Here is a 13,052-nt window from a genome sequence, read left to right as displayed (position 1 = left end):
CTCCTGGCAGAGGTGATGGCAACCAGGAAAGCCGTCTTCAAAGTCAGGAGACGAAGAGAGCAAGAATGAAGGGGCTCAAAGGGAGCACACATCAGAAAGGTAAGAACCAGGTTCAAGTCCCACTGAGGCATCACAAACGGAACAGGTGGATACATGTGTGTGATGCCCTTCAAGAATCTCGTTACAATCGGGGACTTGAACAAAGAAGGCTGATCAGGAAGCCTTAGAAAGGCTGAAAGGGCAGAAAGGTAGCCCTTGATAGTGCCCAGAGCAGAGCCCTGCTGGGCAAGAGAAAGAAGAAACAGAAGAACCTCTGAAAGAGGGGCAGAAAGAGGATCCACAGCCTTTGCTGTGCACCATGCCACAAATCTGTTCCACCGACAGGCGTATACCGACTTTGTGGAGGGACACCTGGCTGCCAGAATTACATCACAGACTTCAGGAGGCAAGTCAAATGGCCTCAACTGCCGCCACTCAATCTCCAAGCATGGAGGTGGAGACTGGACAGGTTTGGGTGGAGGACCGTCCCCTGCTGCTGAGACAGAAGGTCCTCCTGAAGGGGCAGGCGGATCGGGGGACCGACTGACATGCTGAGTAGCTCGGGATACCAGTACCTTCGAGCCCAGTCCGGAGCCACAAGGATAACTTGGGCCCGGTCGCGCCTGATCTTCTTCAGCACTCTGGGCAGAAGTGGTATAGGCGGAAAGGCGTATAACAGACCGCAACTCCACTCGCGCCGAAAGGCGTCGCCGTGCGAGTGCCGTCTTGGAAACTCCAACGCGCAGAACTGATGACATTGCGCGTTCTCTTCTGTGGCGAATAGATCTAACCAAGGCTCTCCCCATTGCAGAAAGATGCCTTGCGCCACGTCCGAGTTCAGACGCCATTCGTGATCCATCGAGCACCGACGGCTGAGTTCGTCTGCCCTGGCGTTCAGAGAGCCTGCCAGGTGTTGAACCGTCAAGGTCACGCCCTGACGTTCCAGCCACTGCCAGAGGTGCAGAGCCTCCTGGCAAAGGGTCCACGACCCCACTCCGCCCTGTTTGTTGCAGTACCACATGGCGGTGGTGTTGTCGGTGAACACCTGCACTACACTCCCGTTGACAAAGGGGAGGAATGCCTTCAGTGCTAGACGAATCGCCCGCAGCTCCAACAGGTTGATATGGAGCCGGGACTCCGCCGGAGACCAGATGCCTCTGATCTCTGCCTCTCCCAAGTGGCCACCCCAGCCCTGGAGGGACGCGTCCGTCACGACAACGTGCTCCGGTTGGGGAAGGGAGATGGATCTGCCTCTGACCCAATCGCGGTCCGTAAGCCACCACTGCAGTTGTCTCGCAGTGCCCTCCGAGATCAAGACGTGGTCGGACAAGTTGCCCTGATGCTGGGCCCACTGAAACTTCAGGTCCCACTGCAGAGCCCGCATCCGCCACCGGGCGTGATGCACCAGAAGGATGCAGGAAGCCATCAGTCCCAGCAGCCGCAACGTCAACCTGACCGAAACCCGGGATAGCGGCTGAAAGATGGGAATCAAAGCCTGTATATCCCGGACCCGCCGTTCCGGAGGATAAACCCGAAACTGCGCCGAGTCCAGAACCGCTCCGATGAAAAGGAGCTTTTGAGAGGGACACAGGTGTGATTTCGGCACATTGATGGAGAACCCCAGGTCGTGCAAGAGGTCTGCCGTCATCTGAAGGTGGTGGACGACTGTCTGGAGCGAGCCCGCCTTCAACAACCAGTCGTCTAGGTAGGGGAAGACTGAAACCCCCAACCTGCGCAGATAGGCCGCGACCACCGCCATCACCTTTGTGAACACCCGTGGGGCGCTGGTAAGGCCGAAGGGAAGCACGATAAACTGAAAGTGCTCCTGGCCTACCGTGAACCGCAGGTAATGCCGGTGGGCCGGCAGGACGGGGATGTGAAAATAGGCATCCTGCAAGTCCAACGCTACCATCCAGTCTTGTGGGTCTAGAGCAGCCAAGACTTGAGCTAACGTCAACATCTTGAACTTCTCCTTCCGGAGGAAGCCGTTGACGTTCCTTAGATCCAAGATAGGACGTAGGCCCCCCTTGTCCTTCTTGGGTACCAGAAAGTAGTGGGAATAGCAACCACGCCCTACTTCTGGCCCAGGAACGCGCTCGATGGCCCCCTTGGCCAAGAGAGTCGTAACTTCCTCCTGCAGAAGTGTCAAGTGGTCCCCCGACACACGGTGGTTCTGCGGTGGCATGGCTGGAGGAGTGGTCTCGAAGGGGAGGGAGTAGCCCCTTCGGACGAGTTGCCGCAACCACCTGTCTGACGTGATTGTGCGCCAGTGAGCGTGGTGATGGCGAACCCTGCCACCCACTGGCGTCACATGGGGCCGAAAGCACGGACTAGGAGGATTTGGAGGCAGATGCTGCGGGGGGAGGTGTGGCCTGACCCCGCCGTTGACCCCGACCGCCGCCACGGCGGTTTCCACGGCCGCCACCGCGTTGAAAGGATTGTTGCGGTGCGTGGCTGGCAGCACGTGTGGGGACGCCCCTTCCTTGGCCACGCAAGGAGCGAAACGAACCAGTTTGCTGGAGCTGGGTCGAAAGACCCAAGGACTTGGCCGTGACCCTGGAGTCCTTGAAGCGTTCCAGCGCGTGGTCCGCCTTGTCACCAAAGAGGCGACAGCCATCGAACGGCATGTCCATCAAGGCATTTTGGACATCGGCCGAAAAGTTGGCGGATCTCAGCCAGGCGTGGCGACGAATCGCCACCGTCGTTGACATAGCTCTGCCCAGCGAGTCGGTCGTATCAAGACCACACCGTATTGAATATTTAGCTGCGTCTCGGCCCTCAGCCACAGCCTTGCCGAGCTTCACCCGCACCTCCATGGGGCATTCTGGCAGCACTTCCGCGACCGTGTCCCACACAGAGTGGGTGTAGCGGCCCAAGAGGCATGCGGTGTTGCAAGACCGCAGTCCCAGACTCAGGGACGAGAAGACCTTCTTGCCATATTGGTCATACCTCTTGGATTCCCGATCGGGCGGGGCCGACGGGAATGCGGACTGGGAGGTAGAGGCCTGGATCACCAGACTCTCGGGAGTGGGATGGGCGGACAGGAATTTGGGGTCGTCCGGACAAGGACGGTGGCGTCTGGCCACGTTCCGATCAACAGGCGAACCTGAAGCGGGCCTGGACCACGTGCCCAACAGAACGTCTGACAAGGCTTCGTTAAACGGCAGCAGAGGCTCCTGTGGGCATGACTGCGGTTTGAAGACCTCAGTGAGGATGTTAGGCCTCACGGCCGCGACAGGGAGCTCAAGGTGTAAGGCCTTGGCAGCCCTCATCAGCACCACTGAATATGCAGCTCCCTCCACCGACTCCACAGAAGGAGGAGAGATAAAACCAGGGTTAGGAGAATCGTCCAGACCACTGGCATCCCCCAAATCACCTGTCCAGTCCAGGTCATACTGGCACTCACGTGACAGAGGGTCCTCAGACCCCTCCCAACCTTCCCCGTATTCTTCATCTTCTCCATACTCGGAGTCAACGATGTAGACCGGCTCCTCGGGGTTCACAGGCCCCATCGGCGTCGAACCCGGCGTCGATCGACGCCGGTCCGACTCCGCGTCCGGATTCGGGGAGGGCATGGGGACGGCGCCGCCCGGAGCCGGCGCCGGACCCCCGGAGCCGGCCGAAGCCGGCACAGGAGAACCGGCGCCGCGCGGGGGCGGCGTCGGGGGCAACCCCGATGGAATCGGCGCCGAACCAGCCGGCAGGCCAGCAGGCGTCGACCCCGAAGGCCCTTGCGGCGCCGGGGTCGGAGCCGTCGGCGGCACCGGGCCCGGAGCACCCGATGGCGTCGAGCCAGGGACACCCGACCCGCCAGGGCCTCCGGACGGCAGCACTGGGCCCGAAGGCGCCGTAGGCCCCGTCGCAGAACTGAGCGCTCTCATGGCCATGAGGAACGCCTCAATCTCCTCAGGCGTCGCACCGTGCCCAGGGACCGGAGGGTATGGGGCAGGCCGCGCCGGCGACTCACGCGGAGCCGCGGAGTTGGGGTCACCCGAACCCCCGGTCGCGACGCGAGCGTCGGGGGTACGATGACGACGCCCCGACTTCTTGTGTTTCTTACCTGATGAGCCCGACGAATGGTGACGACTTCCGGAGCGTTCGGCGCGGCTCCGCGACCGCTCCCTCGAACGCTCCCTGGACGTCCGGCCGGACCGAGACCTCTCCTGACGCGGGGCCGACACCCGGAGCTCAAGCAGCTTGCGGGACCGCTCCCGTCTAGCCTTGTTAGTGAGGGCCCGGCAGTCGACGCAGGCGTCCACGTCGTGGTCGGGGCCCAGGCACCGGAGACAGAGTCGGTGATGGTCCGTGACCGACATCGTGCGGTCACACCCGTCACAATTCTTGAAACCGGGCATCCTACCAGGCACAAAAAGAGTAATAGAGTTGAACAAAATTGGTCAAAAGACCGGAGTACTGCTCTTCGGATCTGCGCTTGCTGGCGCGGAAAAAAGAAGAACTGACGTCAGCGCGCGGAGGCGGCGTCTATATACTCCAGCGACGTCATCACGGCGCACGACGCCGACGACGGACGCGGAGCCGCAGGGGACGCCTGCAGACAACGCCTACCGACGCGCAGGGGTACTGCTACGCAAAAGTTTCCGGATCCAGACTGACGCCTGGGGATATTCTAAGGTAAGGAATCTAACACTAACGTGTTTCTTTCAGATTTCCCCAGTCTGAGAGACTCTGGTACAGTCAGATTCCCCACTGGGTCCTGCACTCCCAAAGGAAGCCCTTTGCCAGTAGGCTTCTGACCATATATAAAAAGTGGCTTGTCACGCATACCTCGGACAAGAAGCTTACCTTGGACCTTTATAAAAATGCTCCTGGCCCGGAATACACACACGTACAATGCTAGTTGGGCAAGGAGGGAAAGGGACCTGGGCAGAACGCTCACGCACAAAGAATGGGAAGTGGTTTACTACAGAGCTAGCTACTTTGTCTAATTGTTAGACTGATATATACAACAGAAATCCGATATCAAAGTTGCTCAAACAGACTGATATATAGAGATTAGACTCTAGTCTGGAATCTGTCGATTTATCTTCCAAATAAAATCCCTTGCTGGCACCATTTTAACTTTCTGTGGCAGGGAGGGGCTCCTTGTTTTCCGAGCTGTGGCAACCCTTTCGGTCCCTCCTCTCCTCCGAGTTTAGGGAAGTCACCTGCCCAATATATCTTCACCTTCTGCGGATATCCAACCCCAGGGAGAGAAGCCTGAGTTTCAAAACGAGATCTCAACACTGCACACTTTTCCCCCTTTATTTTTTGGTGGACAAGGGACGGGGTTGGGGGGGGGGGGGGGTGATATACGTTACCATCACAATGTGAGTTTTGTTCTGTTTTTCTTTCCACATGTTCTTTACCTGCACCAGCCTGCTTTTTTTGCTTGAAGTACATCTTCCAAGGGCCGTGTCTCAGCCGGTCATTGTGGAACGTATGGTTTGTTGATAAAACACAATAAAAGATTTAAACCATAAAATAGGTATACAACAAACAATATACATTTGGCTAGCTAACACTCTATAGCAGCTGAGAAAATACAAGATAGATGCTTCATTGATTTCTTGCGGGTAGCTAAAAAGCAGAATGGACCACTTTGGGGTAGTCTTAAATGTAGATCTAAAGATTAATGCAATACTGACTGGGTCGAAGTGTAGAAGAACAAGTTACTTACCTTCAAATAACAATCTTATTGATGGATATTCTAACTGCAGATTCCTCACCTTGTGATATTTCCCAGGCATCAAGCTGGATCGAGAATCTTTTAGAGTTCTCCTGCACGTCCTCTAGGTGGCTTCATGAAGCTGCACACCGTCGTCATTCCGCTCAGACACAGAGCACATTGGCAGATTGTCACCAGTGTGCAGAGCTCTAGATTGGGAATTTTTTTATTAGAATAGACTCCAGTTCACAGAACAGGTAGGTGGGAGGGTCAGTGAGAAATCTGCAGTTACAGTATCCACCGGAAAGATTACCATAAATAACTAACCTTTTCTTCTGATGAATACTTCGAACTGCAGATTCCTCACATTGTGAAAGATACCATAGCAATACTGCCTAACTTACAGGATCTGTAAACTGACTTGTACCACAATGTCCTGGAGCACCGAACAGGCAATTCCCCCCCCCCCCTTGACAGACCTGGCTGTCGTTGCAGTAATGCTTCGTGAACGTGCGTATCAACATCCAAGTAGCAGCCTCACAGATGTAAAGGATAGGCACTCTGCATGTCAACACAAAAGTAGCAGCGTTGGCACGGTTAGAATGAGCCCACAAGCCTGGTGGGGGCTGCTTCTTCACCAGAGCATAGCAGATCTTTAATCAAAAAACAATCCATCAAGAGATGGTAGTTTTTTTGCACTTCTTTGTGCTGGAAAATGCAAAAAAGAGTCCTCTGTGTAAAACCATTTGTGATCTGGTAAGTCTGTGCCGCTGAGTTTGCTAGCTCGGGCATTTAACAATCCCACAAGGTGATTTACAACCAGAAAAAACCCTTGGAAGTTCAGCCACTTCGACGTTCAGGGCTTTTTTACACAGGGCTTAACACTGCCCTCATTGTTGCAGTCTCACATGGCTGAGTTGTTGTCCAGGAGCACCCGCCTTTCCTTTGATTGTTGGAAGGAAGGCCAAACAACAAGCGAATCACCCTCAACTACAATAGATTCATGTTCAGTTGAGTCTCTGCCCGAGACATCTTATCTCCATCTCTCCCAGATAGCCTCCTTAACCCAGCGATGTTGCGTCCGAGGCCAAAGTCAGCTCGGGGGTGGGTAAGAATAGGCATGTGTCACCAGCAGGATGCCTTGGCCGTCAATCCCAGCAGCCTCGGAGTCATCCACACGGAGACCGAAAACAAAGGCTGAAACATCTGGATCCTAGCCCGAATGTTCTGGACTCTCCATTCTCAGAGTAAGGTGTGAAATGTATGGTATCAAAAATTGCTCAGATGAATGGGAGCATCTGCAAATGAGCTGGTGTGACTTTGGCGCCTTGATCATGCAGCTAAATGATGTGAGGAGGTTTGCCGTTGTCTTGAGGTGGTTGATACCTGCATGAGGCAAGACCTCCTTCAGCAGCCACTTGTAGAGGTAGACTGGTACTCTTGACCTCCAAAGATGAGCTGCAACCACTGCCATCACCATTGTGAACATCAGAGCAACGCTGGTGAAGCCAAAAGGGAGCACTGAAAATTGAAAACACACCAGGCCCACTGTGAACTGTAGGTAACACCTGGACATGCAGGATAGGAATCTCAAAATAATCATCCTGCAGGTCCAATGCCAATGACTAGTCTCCAGGGTCTAGGGCAGAAAGGAACTGGGCTACCGCAAGCATCTTGAATTTGTCCTTTCACGGAATGGTGTTAAGAGGGTGAACATCTAAAATAAGACGGCACAAGGAAGTAGCATGAGTAACATCCAGTTCCAACTTTTGATGCTGGAACCCCCCTCTATAGCCCCTTTGGCCAAAAAGGCCTGCACTTCTTGCGATAAGATGGATAGATTGACCTCCTCCCGCTGCCCTTAGGATGGTGAATGATGCAGCCGGGTAGAAAGGAATGGGAGGGCGTAGCCCTGGTAAGCAATTTGAAGGGCCCACTTTTCTGTTGTGATCGCCTGCTACCCAGAGAGAAAATATCAGATCCTGCTTCTGACAAGGAGGCTGTGTACCAGCAAGGACACAATAAAGCAGTTTTGTAGTTGCCAGAGGGTCAGGTGACTGAGTTGCACATTGTCCCTGCTGTGTCTGAGAAGCGTGGCCTGTGCCACATAAGGGTTGGAAGGCCTGCTGGGCTTGAGGACGAGTCTGGTACTGGCAAAATGGGAAGTCTCTACTGTACTGATGTGGAGCGCAAGATTGCTGAGGAAATTGCCTTGTGGTAGCAGAAAGGCCTTAAGAAGGCGCTGTGGTTCTGTTCTCCTTAAATCGTTCCAAGAGAGATTCTGCTTTGACATAAAGGCGAGAGAATGAGTGTGGCCAAACAAGACGGCTGAGCGGACGTATTACACTAGGGCTCTGTGACGACCATTCTAAACTTCGGGGTTCTTAGGCACACAAGAGCATGATGCCACTGAAATTATGACCCGCTAAAGGTGGGGTGTGTCTCGAACCGACAGCCAGACCGAGACCCGGCGAGGCATTCACATGCCCGGGGAAGTGCCAGAGATGAGCTGCGAGGACAGACTCGCGGGAGACCGCCGGTGCCAGAGGGGTGGAGGGACCATCACGCTCAGCATCCAAGGTGGGGTGGAAAGAGTTGGATCCCCTGTGGCTTGGCCTGAAGCCGGTGAGTGACACCGGTGGCCCCCCGCAGCGGCGAAGGCGGCCTGCAAATCCCACCCCATCACAGCGGATGGAGTTGGGACGTTGAGCGTCGACCCCCCTGTGATCACTAAAACTCTGGTATGATTGAAGCAGGGGGGCATGCACACCCTGGACGTAAGCAGTCACTAGGGACACTGTAGCAGCCAGGAGAAGACAGCACATTTTGGGTAATTGGAGACCAGGTGCGCTTGCGGCAGGGCCCTGTTTGCAACCTTAAAGACCGCTCATTGAGAGCCCCACTGTGGTGAACGAAGGGTGATCGCCCGGTCCGGCAGTTTGGGCCCAGAGCACCACACATGCATCCAAGCAGACTAAAGTGACTCTCCTCAGCTTAGAGGTTGAGTCGTACTGATTCTGCCCCTGTAGCAACGCCCAAATCTTCTAGGCACATGCTCTGCTCTGATGGAAGTCTAGTGCTTGCATAGGACCCAGTATCGGAGAGTGGATGGGCCTGAACACCTCTAAAAGCCCCCGGGAAGCGAAAAATGCTTCAAATATGATGTAGGGCACCTTGAATAAGCCTGGTTGTGAGCATACAGGGACCAGGAAGGATTGAAGACAAAGAAGGCGGCCTAGGATCAGAGGAAGCGGTCACGAGGATCTAGCCCCTTCTTGGAGTCGTGGGACACGGCACAGCTTGGGTGAGGTAAAGCGGGTGGGAGATGGAGATTACGCTGCCAAAGAAAAAACAGGGCAACAGGGACTCAAACTAATTTACACCAGTAGAGTCAAGGAAGGAGGCATCCGTTGCACAAGCAGATAGCTTTATGTCTTTAAAAGGGAGCTATTAGAGGATTTGAAAGTGGATATGACCTCTTTCCTCAAATATCTTTGCTCAGACATAAATGGCCGCCTACTGACAATGCAACAAGATGTGGACTCAGTTGGGGCTTGAACTCTAGATTTGGAAAGCAAGCTCCAGGGGTGGGAATGCCGCACAGTCCAGGCGGAGGAGAGATCGGCGCGGCTTGTTACGCAGCTAGAATGTTCCCTACTTAAATGTGAAGACTTGGAGAACCGATCCCGGAGGGACAATATACGCCTAAGGAATTTGGCGGAGGTGACAGACGGTCCAGATCTGGAGGGCCTCTTTGCCACCGTTCTGGGAAGTACACACCTAAAGATCAAACTTGACCAAGTTCACAGAGTAGGGCCACTGCCACTTGGAGAGAAAAGGCGTCCCAAGGAAGCAATTTTCCAAGTTCCTTCAAAGTCAAGGAGGCTATTATGCAGGCAGCACGTAAATCAGAGGAGGAGACCTTTCAGGGGGCCTGATGCTCCATCTTCCAAGATATAGCCCCGGCGATATTGGCGAGGCGCATGCAGTTCTAGGCAGTGACTGACAAGCTGCGCCGTGACAGCATACGGTACAGATGGACCTAACCTTTCGGACTACCGTTTGAATGGCACAACAAAGCACATCATGACACGAATCTTCAGCATGCCCTGCAACTCTTGGGCTTCACAGCAGAGGTGGAAAATCTAGCAACAACTGGAGCGGGGAGTTTCCAGGAGACTCCACTGGACCAAAGTTCACAAAGGCAGTAGCTCACCCAGGGCCCCTCCAGAACTCAGAAGAAACCTGGAAAGGGGAGACTACCACTCTCAATGGATGGGGTAAAGAGGATGATGGTCCCGGTGGAGGGCAAGGAGGTCCATATGCAGAGAGACAAAGAGATCCTCATCTAAAACAGCGATCTACGGTCCCCAATGAAGAGTACGTTGGGCAAGGAAAGCACATACTGGGGGTGGGGACTAGTTGGGGCATCGGCACAAGGTCAGAGGAATTCCCTGGAGGGAGCACCTGCAAGAACTCAGCAGATTCCTTAACACTAGTATATTGACTTTGGCATGATTGTCGTAACGGACACTGATCTACATGCTGGAGGACATACAATGACCTGAAGAAAAGTAGAGTTTAAGAAGTAATTTTCACGTTCTAAACGTTCCAATTACAGGGTTTGTATTGTTTTCGATGTTTGGTGTGGGGATACAGGAACCGTAATGCACATGTACTGAACGGATAAGGGCGGAGGGACAGGGGATTGGCAGTTTCCAGAGATCAATACGGGGATGGTGGGCTGGGAGTAAAGCATCAGCGGCTCATGGAGGCGACACACATTCTTGACTGAGGGTCATGGTGATCACAACCCTTACGTGGAATGTGAGAGGGCTCAACTCTCCAGCAAAAATACAAAAAATGTGGAAGTATGTGCTAGATCAGAGGCACGATGTGGTAGTGCTGCACAAATCGCATTTTAATCCCCTCATTTACAAGTCCTCCACAACAGCTAAAAAGAATGGGGTAGTGCTCTTCTTCTACTCCACTGTGCAGTCAAACTGAAGGCTGCAAGGCAGACAAGGAGCGAAGAATAATTTTGGTGAAAGGCACACTGCACAGGCGTAAATGCATCTTCGCTTCTGTATATTCACCCAACACAAATAAAGTGACATTTCTTCAGACATTCCTTGCTATTCAGGGGGGCTTTGCAGAGGGCGAGATTATCCTTATGGAAGACCTCAACCTCACTTGGGATGCAAGAGCAGATAGCACAGGCTCATAGATCTAGCACCGGGAGCTTCCCGAAAGTGCTTAAACAAAGAATTTGGAGAAATGGGGCTCCATGATGCATGGCAGATGCTACATCCGAATGACCAAGACTATACATTTTTCTCACACTCTCATAGAAGTTACTCCCGACTGGTCTATGTTTTTATGAGTAGCACAGTGACCCAAGCCGTGCAGGCGGTAATATACCACCCTACTGCGCTCTTGGATCATGCTCTAGTGGCCGCTATACTAGAATGGGAGGCTCCCCGTCTGGATATCGAAGGTGGCTCTTCCCCAACTCACTGCTACGTGACCTCTTGCCACGAGATGACTAGGAAGTCAATCAGAGACTATTTTCAGATAAAAGACCCACAAGACACCTCCCCCTCTACTCATTGGGACGCATTCAAAGAAGTTCTCAGGGGACAAGGCAAAGGGTTCAATGTCACCCAAAATAAACCGAGAATAAAGGAGAGACAAACCATGGAAGCAGAGTAAAAAAAAGGCTAAGCATTCACACAAGGAGAACCCGACCATCACCCTCCATAGGCCGGTGACGGCGTTGAGTGGGAAACAATGCAATCTATAATAACAGAGCAGAGCTCACCTTGTTGCGACTTCAACGCACAACATATGAGCAAGGCAACAAGATAGGAGCACATCTAGCACGCCAGCTACGAGTTGAGAGAGAAGGAATATGTAGGAAGCATTAAAGAAAAGGGGGTGAGACATATTGCCTCAGACACTGGTAAAGCTTAGACCTTTGGCTGCTTCTACAAAAAGGTGAGACTTGTCATCCATTACTGATGTCTGAAGATCTATGGTAAGACTGAAGACTTCATTGAGGCTTGGGGCTGAAGAGACCCATGAACACTGGAAATGATGGTGCATCCCATTCAGTCATGTCCAGGCCGAATTTAATTATCAATCTGTCAGATTGCGACCATGCTGAATAGTCAGGGTATGAGATGCTAATAGGTCGTCTGGAACAGCCAGCAACATTTGAGCCACTGAGTCCAAAAGGCATGGGAATAACAGCCGAGGAAGCAGCTAGCGATCATCGACCTCAAAGCAAGGCTTGAGGAGGAGAAAATCTGCTTGCCAAATGTCTCAATTCACCTTAGTTCAAGGTCAGGAAGAGTATTAGGAAAGGCTTTGGGGTTGACTCTTCTGGTGGAAGTCTGTAGGTAGGGAAGGTCACCTGGAGGACAGCACTGTCAACTAGCAGACTGCTTATTAACAGGAGGCCCTGAACCTTTAAGCTCAGGTGTCTGAAAGAGTGTCTCTGCAAGAGCCTCAATGAATGACAAAGACGCTGTGGGAACCTGACAAGATTGCAAGACTTCCTTTAGAACATTTGTTTCAACTTCTGTGTTAGGTGGATGTAAATCCAACACTTCTGCTGGTCTTCACATTACAACAGCAAAAGAGAAACTACTCTGTGGCAGGTCTTTTGGGGGGCCAGGCACAGGTGGTGACACAAGGACAGAATCAAATGAAAAGTTAAGCCCACTGGCATCCTGAAGCTCTTCATACCAGCTTTCTTCATTAAATTGGGGAACACAATAGTCTCCACCATCCTAGGTGTCACTGTCTGAGTCTGTGCCAACAAAGGCTGTGTAAGGTCTGAGCCCTACCATGTGCTAAGGGTAAGGTATCGAAGTATTGCGAAGGGCCTGTATGCTGGTCAGCACTCAGCACTGGGAGCAACTTGGTCCGACACACAGAACACGGTGAGCGGGAGACTGGACGTTTTTTGAAACCGGCGCTACGGCAATACTCGAACATTGGGGTTATCCGCTCCAATCCCTTTGTTGGGTCTTCCGGTCTCTTGTGGACGAGCCTTTGACTTATGAGAAACTATTCTGCCTGTGAACGCTTATGGTATTGATCTATTCCTTGGTGTCCACTTCGTTAGACATACCTAATGGTGCACACACATCGGTCTACATTAGAGCGCTCCTACACATGCGTGTTCAGCTAGAGAAAGTCACGGGCCCCGCCGGGTCGGGAGTATCACCGGTGGTGCGACTTGACTGGACTTACGCTACTGAAGATAGCCCTGAGGAGCCGCAAATACTTTTTTCCTATCGCGACGAAACACGTGTCGGCTGGTTGTGGAACGAATAAACCT

Source organism: Lissotriton vulgaris, chromosome 3_1, assembly GCF_964263255.1.
Source record: "Lissotriton vulgaris chromosome 3_1, aLisVul1.2, whole genome shotgun sequence".
NCBI lineage: Eukaryota > Metazoa > Chordata > Amphibia > Caudata > Salamandridae > Lissotriton > Lissotriton vulgaris.
This window is presented reverse-complemented; position numbering follows the sequence as displayed.